General features: G+C 39.0%; 1 long non-coding RNA gene across 1 annotated transcript in view; it reads right to left on the bottom strand.

The window, feature by feature from the left end:
• Nucleotides 1-241: 241 nt before the first annotated feature.
• LOC309633380 overlaps nucleotides 242-13974 on the bottom strand; it is a 463676-nt gene continuing 449943 nt past the window's right edge. The window contains exons 10-11 of the long non-coding RNA XR_014247481.1: nucleotides 3868-4883; nucleotides 242-3625 (exon numbers count right to left, since the gene is read on the bottom strand). This is a non-coding gene — a long non-coding RNA (uncharacterized lncRNA). The remainder of the gene's footprint in view (nucleotides 3626-3867; nucleotides 4884-13974) is intronic.

Below are 13974 nucleotides of genomic sequence, written 5' to 3'. Positions count from 1 at the left end.
CAGTGCCTCCTCAGATAAAGAAAATCCCCTTGCCATTTCCTGCATCGTGAATCTCTTCAGTTCTTCAGTTACTTCTCCTTCCACTTGCTTCTAGATATTCTGGGCTTGAAATAAAGATACTGTACTCCTGTACTCTATACAGTACTGTACAGTAAAGTACATGAAAGCACAACCACTTGTAGAGGATGCACGCATGTGACAATGTACGCCAGGCACCTGAATTAACTTACATGACTGGACACATGTTCACATCTTTGAAAGTTCGCAACTTGAAGATTTGTATGTAGGGGACTTACTGTAATCCTAGAAATACCTGCATGAGGTCATCTCCTATAATGGGGGGAGGGTGGGAGATTGGGACTGACTCTCTGGCTAGAAACAAACTGAAATTGCTGGATGAAACATAAAAACATCCTCTTACAGGCATCAATCAGCTAACAAGATGGTAAGGAATGACTAGCCAGATCTGAGGGGCAAGTTTGAATCCAGAGAATAGGGGGCCACTGACCTTCCTTTCATCTGAAGCCTTTACCACTTGGAAACTTTGAACTTTGGTTGGAGAGGGCATATGGAAAGAGGGAAACAGAAATCAAATCCAGGGTCTGCTTGAGGTGGAGGGTCTAAGAGACTTTCCCCATATTAAGCTGAGATCACAGTGGCTACACGCCCCCAGGGCAAATCTGACATTCAAGTCAACCAGATTTACATCATCTAAGAGGCCCAAAGCACTCAAGACATGAATTTAACTAGATTCCAGAAAGACTAGGTGTGGAACGTTAACATTGAAAATCTTTCTGAAAGCAGTGGTTTTCAAACTTGAGCATGCATCAGAATCACACAGAGGGTTGTTAAAACACATACTGCTGGGCTTCCCTGGTGGCACAGTGGTTAGGAATCTGCCTGCCAATGCAGGGGACATGGGTTCGAGCTCTGGTCTGGGAAGATCCCACATGCCACAGAGCAACTAAGCCCATGAGCCACAACTGCTGAGCCTGCGCCTCTGGAGCCTGTGCTCCGCAACGGGAGAGGCCACGACAGTGAGAGGCCCGCGCACCGCGATGAAGAGTGGCCCCCGCTCGCCACAACTGGAGAAAGCCCTTGCACAGAAACAAAGACCCAACACAGCCAAAAATAAATAAATAAATAAATAAATAAATTTATTAAAAAAAAAAACACATACTGCTGCTCCTCAACCCCAGACTTTCTGATTCAGTGGGTGTGGGATGAGGCCCAAGAATTTATATTTCTAGCAAATTCTCAGGTGATGCTGATGTTGCTGGTCCAGGGGCCACACCTGTAGAACCACTGCTCTAGACGAATATACTTTTATCCTAGGCTTCAAATTATTTCCACAAAAAAATTTGCAAGGATATGGAGGAGCATATGATAAAAGATAAATAAGCACTCAAAGAAATAAATATGAGCAAAAATCAAAAGCAGAGCGGCAAGACTTCAAATACTGGAATTATCAGTCACAGACCGTAAAACTACTAGGCTTACTTAACATCTATGATTAAAAGAAATAAGAGTCAAGCTTAAAACATCTTTAGGAAATAAGCAACTGTAAATACTCATAGCACAGATTTGAAAAAAAATTGCAAATAGATATTCAGGAAGTGAAAAAGAAAGTAAAGAGATGAGATTAACAACAGATTAGATGAAGCTGAAGGGAGAATTAGTGAGCTGGCAGATAGGTCAGAAGGAAGAATCTAGGTCAGAAGTCAGGAAATTATAGTCCACAGGCAAATTCTGGCCCACTGCTTGTTTTTGTAAATAAAGTTTAATTGGAACACAGCCATGGTCATTTATTTACATATTGTCTATGGCTGTCAGGGCCTGAACTAGGATTACGAGAGAGTGAGATACCTAGGAGGCAAAATTTAAGAAGGTATTCACTATCAGGCAAATGCCGATTCTGCACTTGCCAGTCTCTGAAAGTAAGTACTTTCTTAATTTAATCCCTTGACCCTCTCTTGGCCTTGGGAGGAGGCGTGAGAGGGTCTTTTGAGTGGTAAACATATGGAGCTGCTCATTTTTGCTGTAATAACTATAATTGTACAGTTTTCTGTATTTATTTCAATTTCAAAAAAAATTTTTTTTGAGAAATGCTCCTCTGAATCAGGTTAAAGAAGAAATAACAATAAAAATTAGAACCATTTTAAACTCAATAATTATGAAAAGACTACCTGTCAAAGTAAGTTGGCTGAAGTTAAGACAATAATGCGTATATCGGCAAAGCAGATAAGACAGATATAAGCGTACATGGGCATCTATGTTAAAAAGCAGCACATCCGATGAGGCAGCCATTCTCCTCCTGAGTATAAGCCTTCAGGAAACCGTGTCCTTGTACTCAAAGTTACATGTACGGGAATGTCTACAGCAGAATTATTATACTGCATAGCTATAAAAATGATTACATTACAGCAAAAAGCAAAAACTGTGTGACTGAATCTCACAAACATAATGCTGTACAAAATAAGCAAAGGGAAAATAATATACACCATATCATTCCATCTATATAAAATTCAAAAAGAGGCAAAACTAAGTCTGAGTTAAGAATTGCCTCAAGGTAAGGGGAAAGGGTTATGATCAAGAAGGTATACAAAGTAATTTTCTGTTCTTACAATAGTTTATTTCTTAATATGAGTGAAGATCATACAGTATTCGTTTTTTAATTATTTATTAAACTATACATTTATTTTATGCACTTTTCTGCATATATTTCAAAATTTTTAAAAATGTTTAAAAAAGAAAAGCCACATATGGGGATTAAATGAATAAAAGAGAATTAAGATAATAGTTTTTCCATTTAACTACAGACTTTCCTTATATTTCTGAAGTTGCATGCTATTATGGCGTCAAATCATCTAACAATACACTGTTGACTGAGGTTCTTGAAACCAGCTTCTGTGAACCTAAAGGCTGTATACAGTGGTCTGCTGAATGGTTCATTTTAATAAATGTGGAAAAAAATCAGCTGCTACTATGGAAAATACAAAATGTACACAGAAGTAGACAGAATAGTATAATGAAAATGTATTACTCACCCAACTGCAATATTTATCAACATTTTGCACACGCAGTTTTACCCACTCTCCTCTAATTCTTCTTCTGAATATTCTAAAGGAAAACCCAGATATCATGTCATTCATCTGCAAATACATCATTATTTAATTTTAAAACATAAAAACAGCTTTTGATATCACCACCAGGGCACCATTATCACACCAAACGTTCCAGTAATTCTTTAATACCATCAATATATGTTTAATTGTACTTTTTATCTCAACCATAATTTTACAGTTGTTTTCTCTGAGGCAGGATCTATATAAGGTCTATACTTTGCATTTCATCATCCTTCTTCACTCTTCTCTGCTCTTCAGCAGCCCACTCCAATTTTTTTTTAATGCCATTGATCTAGTGTAGAAAATAGATCATTTGCATTGTAGAAGGTCCCATGTTCTGGGGTTGGCTGCTTCCTTGTAGTGTGGATAATCTTTTTCTTTATCTGCCTTTACTTTCTTTTTAGAAGTATACAAACTTACCTTCCAATCTTGATACCATGTGCAGAAACCATGGCAGCAGCGTCATCTGCTAGATTACACATGAAAACTCACTTCACACCCTAAGAGAAATAAAGATCACTTTCTAAAACAGTCATTCAATTGACAATGGTCAGGTCCAAACCATCTATTTGGTGCAATAATAACTGCATTGCTACAGATCCAAATCTAGTTACAGAAAAGACTTCAGAATTAATAGGCTTTTGCACTCATTATGTTTAGGATAATGAACTCTCTTTCAATTAACTGCTATTCCTAAACCCTAAATCAGTCTCTTCTGTGCACTCAGGAAAGTCCCACTTACAGCGTGAATCCCTTATTTCATAGAGCAGAGTTTCTCATTTGTGGACCATGTACTGTGTCTTCGTTACATTCACAGGATACCAATTCTAGATAAATTGAGAAACAGGATTATTACAAGCTTTTAAATAATAAAATTAATAACCAGATTTCAAGTTAACAATATTAAAAATATTTTGTGTCAGTGAGATGGACGATATTATTTGAAATTTTTCACCAACTTATTTGTATTAGGCCGAATAATGACTACCTGTGGATGCAAATCAGGTCCTGTATCCAGTTAATTACTTCATTTATTCTTTATTTCTACCAAATTGGAAATTCTTAACTTATATTAAGACAACCAATGCAAGTCACCTAAAATGAGTTTGAATGTTTTGTGCTTCTGCCTTATAGTTCTAGATATTTGGATCGAACATGAAATATATCCAAACTACGGGGAGATTTCATATTAAATACGATGTCCTGTGTGCTGAAAGATGCTAAATTGATTACTACATCACATTCAAAAGCATTTGAATGATCCGGAAGGGGCAGAGTGGTAAATGTATTTATTTTAAACTCTCTTTTTTCATATTTATTTATGGAAAACATTTCTTCGTGTTCTGTTGCACCATTTAAATTTGTTTTTAAAATATATCACAGTGTGTCAATGATTTTCTTATCTGACAAGTGAAGAAGAAAAAGAACCATACTCTTGGCAATTGAGCTCTATGTACCAATTTAGACTTCTTAAGTAATCTGTTGTTTTAGCATCAATATTAACATCATGTTGTCACTAAAGTAATATATTCAGGCTATTCAAGTTACTATATGTATTTTTGAGATATGTCACAAAGCAAAAGTTCCTGAAATCAGAGAGATAGACCTTAATCTTTTATCGATGCCATGAATCGTTAAAGGAATCTTACCCCTCATTTGAAAAGTTCCCAGGAGCACCTCCCCCTTGACAACTAGCATACTTCCGAGGGAAAAAGTGAGTCTTGCTTTCACTTCTAGCCTGTATCTTTGAATAGCAACCTGAAAAGTGAGACATTCAATGGCCATGATTACTGACATTCACAATGTTTTCTCTTTACTTGAACATTAAATTCAGATTGGGCATATTGCCAGTTACTGACTGAATATTTGACACTTAGATGCTTACTATTTTATTTGCATATCAAAACCCTACTTGTGACAAATATAGTGATTACTCCTTGTTACTGATACCAAACACCTTTATCCAATCGTAGTTAAAAAGATCATTGTGTATTTCCCCATATACTAACTGCAAATGGATCACATCAGGACAGTCCTCCACTCATCAAGCAAAATATTGGCCATAAGCACAGGTGACTGCTCTTCCACAATGCATGTCATTGACACCTATCTGACTTTACCTCCCTCCACTGTCCCCTTGACACACGATGTTGCAGCCAGACAAGTCTTCTTTCTTTGGCACAGAAAGGTCCCGCTTTTGCTTGCCACGGTGCCTTTGCATGAGCTTGTCCCTTGATCCCCGTGGATAGAGGATTCTATTATTTCATACGGCTGCGTCCTCTCATCATCTTGATCTCAGTTAAAAGCCTCAGTAAAGTCTATCCTAACTTCTCAATCTGTATTACCACATTCCCGGTCACTTACCGCCACATCCAGAAGGGACAGTAAACAATTATTTAATGATCTCTAAAGCATGAGCACCAATCAGAAGGGATGCAAGCTGCAGACTACAAGCGTAGCTAGATGGGTGCATAGTTGCTGAATATACACCCTGACAACATTAAGCTCTCTATTCCCTTCAGAGCATTTGTCACTTTCTGAAATTAATCTTGACTTGGCTGTTATGTGGTTCCTCCCAATGAGAATATAAGCTCTACAAGAGCAGGGCTTTCATCACCTCTGCATCCCTAGTACCTAAAAGTTTGTCACACATCACCAATCAACAGGTGTTAATATCGACCTTGATAAGTGTCTGATTTTGCTCTTTGAATGATACCTCTATAGTTTCCGTTTCTTATGTGCCATTAGCAACAGCATTAGATTATCACACATAGGAAAACCTTATTTTGTTACCATTCTAGGAAAAACTCAATGAGTTTGCCAAGCAGATGATTGAACTTTGCTTAAAATGAATGGTGCAAAAACATGAGTGGCTCCCTACCTTTGTTTGACAGCACCTGGCAGACTTGATTAGTTCTCACCAGTCCATGGACACTGCCCACTCCCACCAAGAACCACTAGGGGCCATGGACCACACGTTGATAACACACTTTTGTGGAGCAAAGTTTGACTTCAAGCCAATAAATGTCCAAATTTCCACTGGAGCCAAATTAGGGAATTTTCAACTAAATTTCATACTGTTTGTCTTATATGAAAGTAAAACCAAGAAAATAGTAAGATTAAGTTTTTTAAAGTGGCATGGAAAAGACCATGAATATAATCAGAAGTTTCAGCAAAATTTCTAAAATTTTAATAATGATCATTACATTTACATTACACATAGGGACAGTAGTCACAGAATTTACCAAATGCTTATAATGTACCAAACAGTCTTCTGAATTTTCTTCATCCGTGAAGTAAGGATAATAGAACCTATTCTAGGGGTTGTTGGGAGGAATAATAAGATGCACAGGAAGAGTTTAGCACACTGTCTGGCAAGGCAGTAGACGCTCAATAAATACTGTTATTAATAATGATTTCAGCAATTTTAAAAGACGGATATGAAGTACAAATCCTAACATCTCTAAGAGTTTGTGACCTTATTATTCCAGGAATGTCCTAAAAATCGTCACGCTCAAACACTGGGTAAGAGAATGTCAACTGAAAAAAAAAAAATGCACAGCCTAAAAGTTGAGAATTATGTTTTATTTGGCAGTCAAAACTGAGGACTTTAGCCCGGGACACAGCATCTCAGACAGCTCGGAAGGGCTGCTCCCAAGAGGTCAGGGGGGAGCGAGGATACATAGGAGTTTTTTCAACAAACACCAGGTGGTCGGAACATCAGAAGATTGCTGTTAATTAAAGAAAACCAGACACCTCAAGTTAAGGAATTTAGCGCTTTTCTACATATGGTAAGATGCAAGAGTCTGGGCTCATTGAAATCATTCCTTTGATCTGCACCTCAGCTCTCTGGGGCCACTGTCCTGTGCTTTCTCATCCTGAGTCCCTGCAGGGTGCACCGTTGTGGGGCTGCAGTGGCTGAGGGCTTGATGGCAGGCATCCTGTTTCCATCCTGAGTTCCCTCAGGGCTCACCGTCTGGGCTGCTGTAACGTGATGGCTTGACGGCTGCAACATCCTTTGTTTACTGATATGGCAGCAACAATTTTTTTTCATTGATAAGAAGGAGATCCAGTGCTGTGTAATAAAGTACCAGTCCTCTCCATCTTTCAGTATCCCTTAAATGAATAGCTTCAGGAGAAGTCAGTTAAAAAGTTTATAGTGACTATGAAAACTCTTCTTCCAAGCTCACAGCCCAAAACACCAAAAAACAATGAATATAATTATGAACATATGACATCGTTACAGAGTTCAAGCTTGCTCTGCTCACCCATGACAGGCCAGGGAACTGGAGACGAGGTGCTGAGGCAGGGAATGCGACTTTATTCAGAAAGCCGGCAGACGGAGAAGATGGCAGACTAGTGTCTCTGAAAAACCATCTTCTCTAGGTCTGGATGCCAGTTTCTTTTATAGAATCAGAGATGGAGAGGTGGTGAGGAAGTAAAGTAAAAGGGCCATCAGTCTTGCAAAACATCTCCTGGAATGACCAGCCTCGGTGAGGGGATGAATTAGTTCCTTTTTACTTGCAGCCATTCACAGGTGGGCAGGGTTCCCTGAGGCAGGCCATTATGTATGATTATAATAACAAAAGCAACGAAAAGCAAAGGTTAAAGTCAAAGAAACAGATCCAACAGTGGAGTCCGATTTAGCACTTCCCTGTTACAACATGAATATAATTATAGAATTATGACGCTCATGGGGATTCATAGTGCAACATCCTGCCTTTACAGATGAGGGACATGCATCTCAGAGGGTACGCTATCAGCCAAGAGTCCTGCAACTACATTCATTCAACTCAGTAATGTCTGTTGAGTGTTTACTCTGTAGAAAGTAACCTGCCCGCTATTACAAGGAATAAAACAAAAACAAAAACCTAAACCTCCTAGAGAATGGAAATAAAAACAAAAATAAACAAAGGGGACCTAATGAAACTTAAAAGCTTTTGCACAGCAAAGGAAACCATAAACAAGACCAAAAGACAACCCTCAGAATGGGAGAAAATATTTGCAAATGAAGCAACTGACAAAGGATTAATCTCCAAAATTTACAAGCAGCTCATGCAGCTCAATATCAAAAAAACAAACAACCCTATCCAAAAATGGGCAGAAGACCTAAATAGACATTTCTCCAAAGAAGATATACAGATTGCCAACAAACACATGAAAGAATGCTCAACATCATTAATCATTAGAGAAATGCAAATCAAAACTATAATGAGATATCATCTCACACCAGTCAGAATGGCCATCATCAAAAAATCTAGAAACAATAAATGCTGGAGAGGGTGTGGAGAAAAGGGAACCCTCTTGCACTGTTGGTGGGAATGTAAATTGATACAGCCACTATGGAGAACAGTATGGAGGTTCCTTAAAAAACTAAAAATAGAACTACCGTACGACCCAGCAATCCCACTACTGGGCATATACCCTCAGAAAACCATAATTCAAAAAGAGTCAGGTACCAAAATGTTCATTGCAGTTCTATTTACAATAGCCAGGACATGGAAGCAACCTAAGTGTCCATCGACAGGTGAATGGATAAAGAAGACGTGGCACATATATACAATGGAATATTACTCAGCCATAAAAAGAAATGAAATTGAGTTATTTATAGTGAGGTGGATGGAGTTAGAGTCTGTCATACAGAGTGAAGTAAGTCAGAAAGAGAAAAACAAATACCGTATGCTAACACATATATATGGAATCTAAGAAAAAAAAAAAGGTCATGAAGAACCTAGAGGCAAGACGGGAATAAAGACACAGACGTAGAGAATGGACTTGAGGATATGGGGAGGGGGAGGGGTAAACTGTGACAAAGTGAGAGAGTGGCATGGACATATATACACTACCAAATGTAAAATAGATAGCTAGTGGGAAGCAGCCGCATAGCACAGGGAGATCAGCTCGGTGCTTTGTGACCACCTAGAGGGCTGGGATAGGGAGGGTGGGAGGGAGGCAGACACAAGAGGGAAGAGATATGGGGACATATGTATATGTATAACTGATTCACTTTGTTATAAAGCAGAAACTAACACACCATTGTAAAGCAATTATACTCCAATAAAGATGTTTAAAAAAAAAAAACCATAAGGGATAAATTCTGCCTCCAAGCAGTTCACAGTAATGGGAGAGGTGAAAACACAAGTATCAAAAAAAATGACAATAGAATACATGATACAAACTCACTGGTAGATCAAAATAGAGATTGCTTCTGCCTTGATGCAAAACAGAAAAACGATTATTCCTTTAAATAAGCTTGTAGATGGGCCTTGAATGCTGTCTTGGCTTTCACCATGCTAGGATGAGAGGTGTGATGGTCCTTCTAGGTGGAAGGATCAACAGAAGCAAAGGTAGCAGGGGAAAATTAAGGGCAAATTCAGGGGCCATAGAGCTGTCCAATGTGATTGGTGCCTCGGGTGGAGGAACGGTAAAAACTGGCTACAAGTCTGTAAATAAAGGTTTGGACTGCACTATAGCCAGCCTTAAACATCCAACCAGAGGAGTTTAAACTTAATTCAGAAAGCTGAGAAGACACCACAGGCTCTTTGCCAGGAGAATGGCTTTATATAAACTGTGGTTTAGGAAGACAGATCTGTAAATGTGGTGAGGAATGATTTATATCAGGGAGAAACTAGAACTGGGGAGATGAGTTTATGTTGCTGTAATATAGATCAGAAATATATCCTTTATCTAGCATACTGACAGAGGCCATGGAGAGAAGAGTAAAGAAACAAGAAAACAGTAGCAGTAGAGTTGATTGTGTTTGGCAACATATTGCATTTAGGATTAAGAGTCAAAGATAAAAGAACAGACTAGATAAGACCAATAGCAAAGAAAAAGCTCCTCTGGGGAGAAAAGATGAATGGTTAGGTTTTTGGCCTTAAGGCTGATGTCCTGACAATGCATTCCATTCATTTAGGGAAGATAAACAAAACAGTGCAAGCTGGCAAAAGCAGATCCAGGACTTGGGGAAGAGACTGAAGTGAGAAAGCTAGCTTTTGGAGTCATCCACATGGAGGTGATCAAGTGTTTGGAGTAGGTAATATCAGCATCAGCGAAGGCTCAGCTGAAGGGAGAAGTAGTGATAGTAGAAGATGAAGGGCTGGGGATTGTTTTCTTTAATCCCTTCTTATAGTAGAAAGAAAAGCTGTCAGCTGAGCCATAAAGAGAGTCTGGAGAACAGCAAAGGAGCGACCACCCTGTTTTGCCGAAAGTTTTACCTTCGTTCTAGGTTCAAAGGATTCGTTAACAAAAAGACACCACTCGTCACACAAATAGACAATTTCAACTTAACTTTGATAGAAACTCATTAAAAAGAAAGAAATAGAAATGAAAAGGGAAAGAAAAGTAAAAGCATGTACATCACCAAATTGGGTCGACACCTATATGCAGACTGGAACAGCGCTGGGAACTCCCTCGAACAGCAGTCTGGAGTCCCAAGTGGGGAAGGTCCCGGGCAGTGGGTCCACTCTGCGGGTGAGACTTCAAATGGCAGTTTAGGGGAGCCCCGCTTATGATACCAGGCTGCAAACTGATATCAGCAGTTTGTGTGCAAATATGCATCTCTGGGTTTCTTCAGCAATGCTCTTTACCTCATTTTGTGTATCATAAGAATTTCTAGACCCCCGGGAACTGGCCAGGTCCCCAGGCTCAAGGAATTCCGTGATCCACTCCCTTCTTTATCTTAAGTGCCTCCGGACTTGCTGGCGGCAACTCACAAGCAGAGGCAACTCACAAGCAGACACGTAGTCCAGGCAAGGTCACCAATCGGTTAGAGGCCAATATCGCCTCTGAAGCCTCAACAAAACTACTTCCATTTCAATCCTCTAACACACCCTTCCTTGCTCTCATAGGCAGTAATTGCTGGGGTGGAGGGAGAGTAAGGCAAATATACATATATATACATATATAATATATATGTATATACAAAATATATATATATAATAAATCTCCCCACACAAGTCAGAAGAGGAGAAGCCCATTATTACTCCAAGAAGAATGCATCTCACCTCACTATTTATAAATCTGAAGATCACATACTTGCACACCTCTGCTTCCCTTTTTTCCACATGCACTAAAAGCATCTACCTCCTGAAGGGAAAAAAAAAAAGCCAGTAGAGAAGGAGAAGATGTAAGCCTAAGAAAGGATAATCTATGACAGCAACATGCTTTAAAATACAGAAAAAGAATCAAGGTTTTTTTTTTTTAGGAAAGGAGGCACTATGTTTTTCTTTTTTCCTCAGACAGATGAAAAATATGTCAATTCTAGTGAACATCTGTTCAGTGCCTACGACCGTGCTCCACGCCTTGTACGCTGGAATCAGAGATGCATGTGGGAAAAGGTGCGCTACAGGGAACTCAAGACTTTCGTGGGAAGAGCACCCAGTCAATTAAGCAAATGAAAATAATCACTTTACAAAATTCTGCTGTGCCTGAGCCATGAGCTCAGCACTAAGGGAACAGAGGACATGGATCCTGCCTGCAGGAAAGGGGAAACGTCTGCAACAACGGACATTTGCTTGTAACTAGAATAAAAACTAAGATTTTGCCAGATAATTAAGTTACGGAAGGGAAATTCAGGCTGAGAGAACGTGAGCAAAGTCACAGAGCAGTGAAGCAAAAAAGAAAGGAAAAGGGCCTGGGATACTGATAAAGGACAAATGGACGAGTTAGGGTCCTGGGACCCCAGGTCCTCGGTGGAGGCAGGTCCAGACTGGAGAGGGCTCGGGAAGGGGGTTGAGGATGTGAGACCACTGAGAACTGAACCTTTGAAGAGGGTTCACAAGAAATACACAAGGGGTGTGACGTGCAGCTCTGAGTTTAGGCTCATGAATTTCCAGTGAGCTGGGAAGCATGCTCATGTGAATTTCTCTCAGCCATAGCAGATAAGGAAGAATGAAAATTTGCCTCTCCTGACTCCTAGTGAATGTTTCCCCCCCCCCAAAATACAGTACTGGCTAGTGAGCTGGCATGGCAGAAGAGGCCAGACTCCTGTTTTGCTGGGTGATGGTACAGGATGTAGAGATGGTGTGAACAGGCACCTGACTTGTGAATCCTCAGAACTGATCTGGGAAAAGCTGCCCTCTTCAGGCCCTCATTAGAATCAAATAACCACTGAGACATTAAAAATAATGAAACCAGGGGACTTTGAGCAATATGTCTTACTGGATTAAAATTCAGTTACTTTTACAAAACAAAGTTACTTTATTATCCAAAATCACAGAAGCACAGAGCTATGGGAGCTCAAATAAACAGTCACTAACCCTGAATCCAGAAATTCAAGAACCAGCTAGGGCACACGCATGCACGCACACACACACGCACACACACGTGCACGAGCAGACATACACATACTCACCTTGGCCCTTAGCTAATAGGCACTTTTAATCTATATTTTGCTATAGGAAATAGTAAAACATATGCAAAAGTAAGGACAGTAAAATGAACATTCTTGCACCTACTATCTTGCTTCTATAATTACAACCTCATGGCCAGTCTAAGCTGATGAACTTTTAAATTCTTTTACATTTTAAGAGGACACTATAAGGACTTAAAGAGTTGTAAAAAAAAAAAAAAAAAAAAAAAAAGGGATGAAAGTATGCAAGAGAATAGAAGTTATTTCATGCCTACCAATGGTACACATTAGCTTCCCTGGGCTGCAAAATATAAAACAAAAAGTTGCAAAAGCCTCTTTCAAATACACATAGAATGAACCATAAAGAGAACACAGAACAACTGGATTCCACCCTCACAAAAGACCAATAAAATTATAAGAGCTTAAAATCTCCCGAGAGAGTTTACATAAGCCCTAAATAATTTTTGATTACAGTATAATTTAACACTGGAATGGGATTCTATGGGAAGCTGTTAATTTCCATCTGCGATGATCATTAAAAATATCATCAACATCCATTGATCTTTGGGGCATGGAGCCGTCAAGTAAGTATCTTTCTATATTATTGATTTATTTGTGTACTAAGTCAAATCATACTGTATGGAACTCAAGTAGTTATACTAAATTCTAAGTGATTTAATCAATTTTCAAATGCAGAAGTGTGTTACTATTTCGAATTTGGTGTAAGTGTAGTTAATTTGCTAAGGATTTGCACACAATGCAGTGTTGTGTTTTTAGGGGAAAAAACCCAGCAATCAATAATCTCATCAATCTTTGTTAATGTAATCATCTTACAAAACATACAATTTAATCAGTTCCGATTATTAAAACAACTCTGGGCCCCAATGATATCCCTTAATTCTGTACAAGGAAGGGCAAACCATCCACCGCTTTGCACCTAACTCTCCAGATGGTCCTTCCAGCTCAGGGAAAAGTAACTGAGTTGTTAACTGGCTCAAGAATCATCTGATTTGTAGCACTTTCCTCCCCTTTATGCAACTTTCTTTGATCTTCAACCACTCTCAGATTAGCAAATACTACTTTACACAGATTCTCAAGATATACAAATATACATTCTGGTAAATCTACTCTTACCACTTCTAATTATCATTCAATCACTTGAAAATGTTTTCTTTCTTTCCTTCTCTTTAGACATATTGTGAGTTTTTAAAAAATTATTTCAACTATGGCTAATAAATGTTAGTGTGGTGGTAGGTCTGTACCTGCCTCAGGAATTTTGAAAAAAATTATATATAGTAAGGAACAAATACCATCCCCTGACATGTTAAAATTCCGCTGAAGTTCCCTTTAAAGTTACTATCCTTACCATCCTTTGATAATTAATCTGCTTTTCCTCAAATGCCAGCATGTGAGAAAAAACTCTTAATTTGTATGTTTATCCAACTCTGGTGTTGACTAAGACCTAGGCACTGCTAGGCTAGCAGTAAACAGTGTTGA

Source organism: Balaenoptera borealis, assembly GCF_965194805.1.
Source record: "Balaenoptera borealis genome assembly, chromosome: 8".
Lineage (NCBI taxonomy): Eukaryota > Metazoa > Chordata > Mammalia > Artiodactyla > Balaenopteridae > Balaenoptera > Balaenoptera borealis.
The sequence above is the reverse complement of the archived record's forward strand: the minus strand, read 5'-3'. Positions and strand labels throughout refer to the sequence as shown.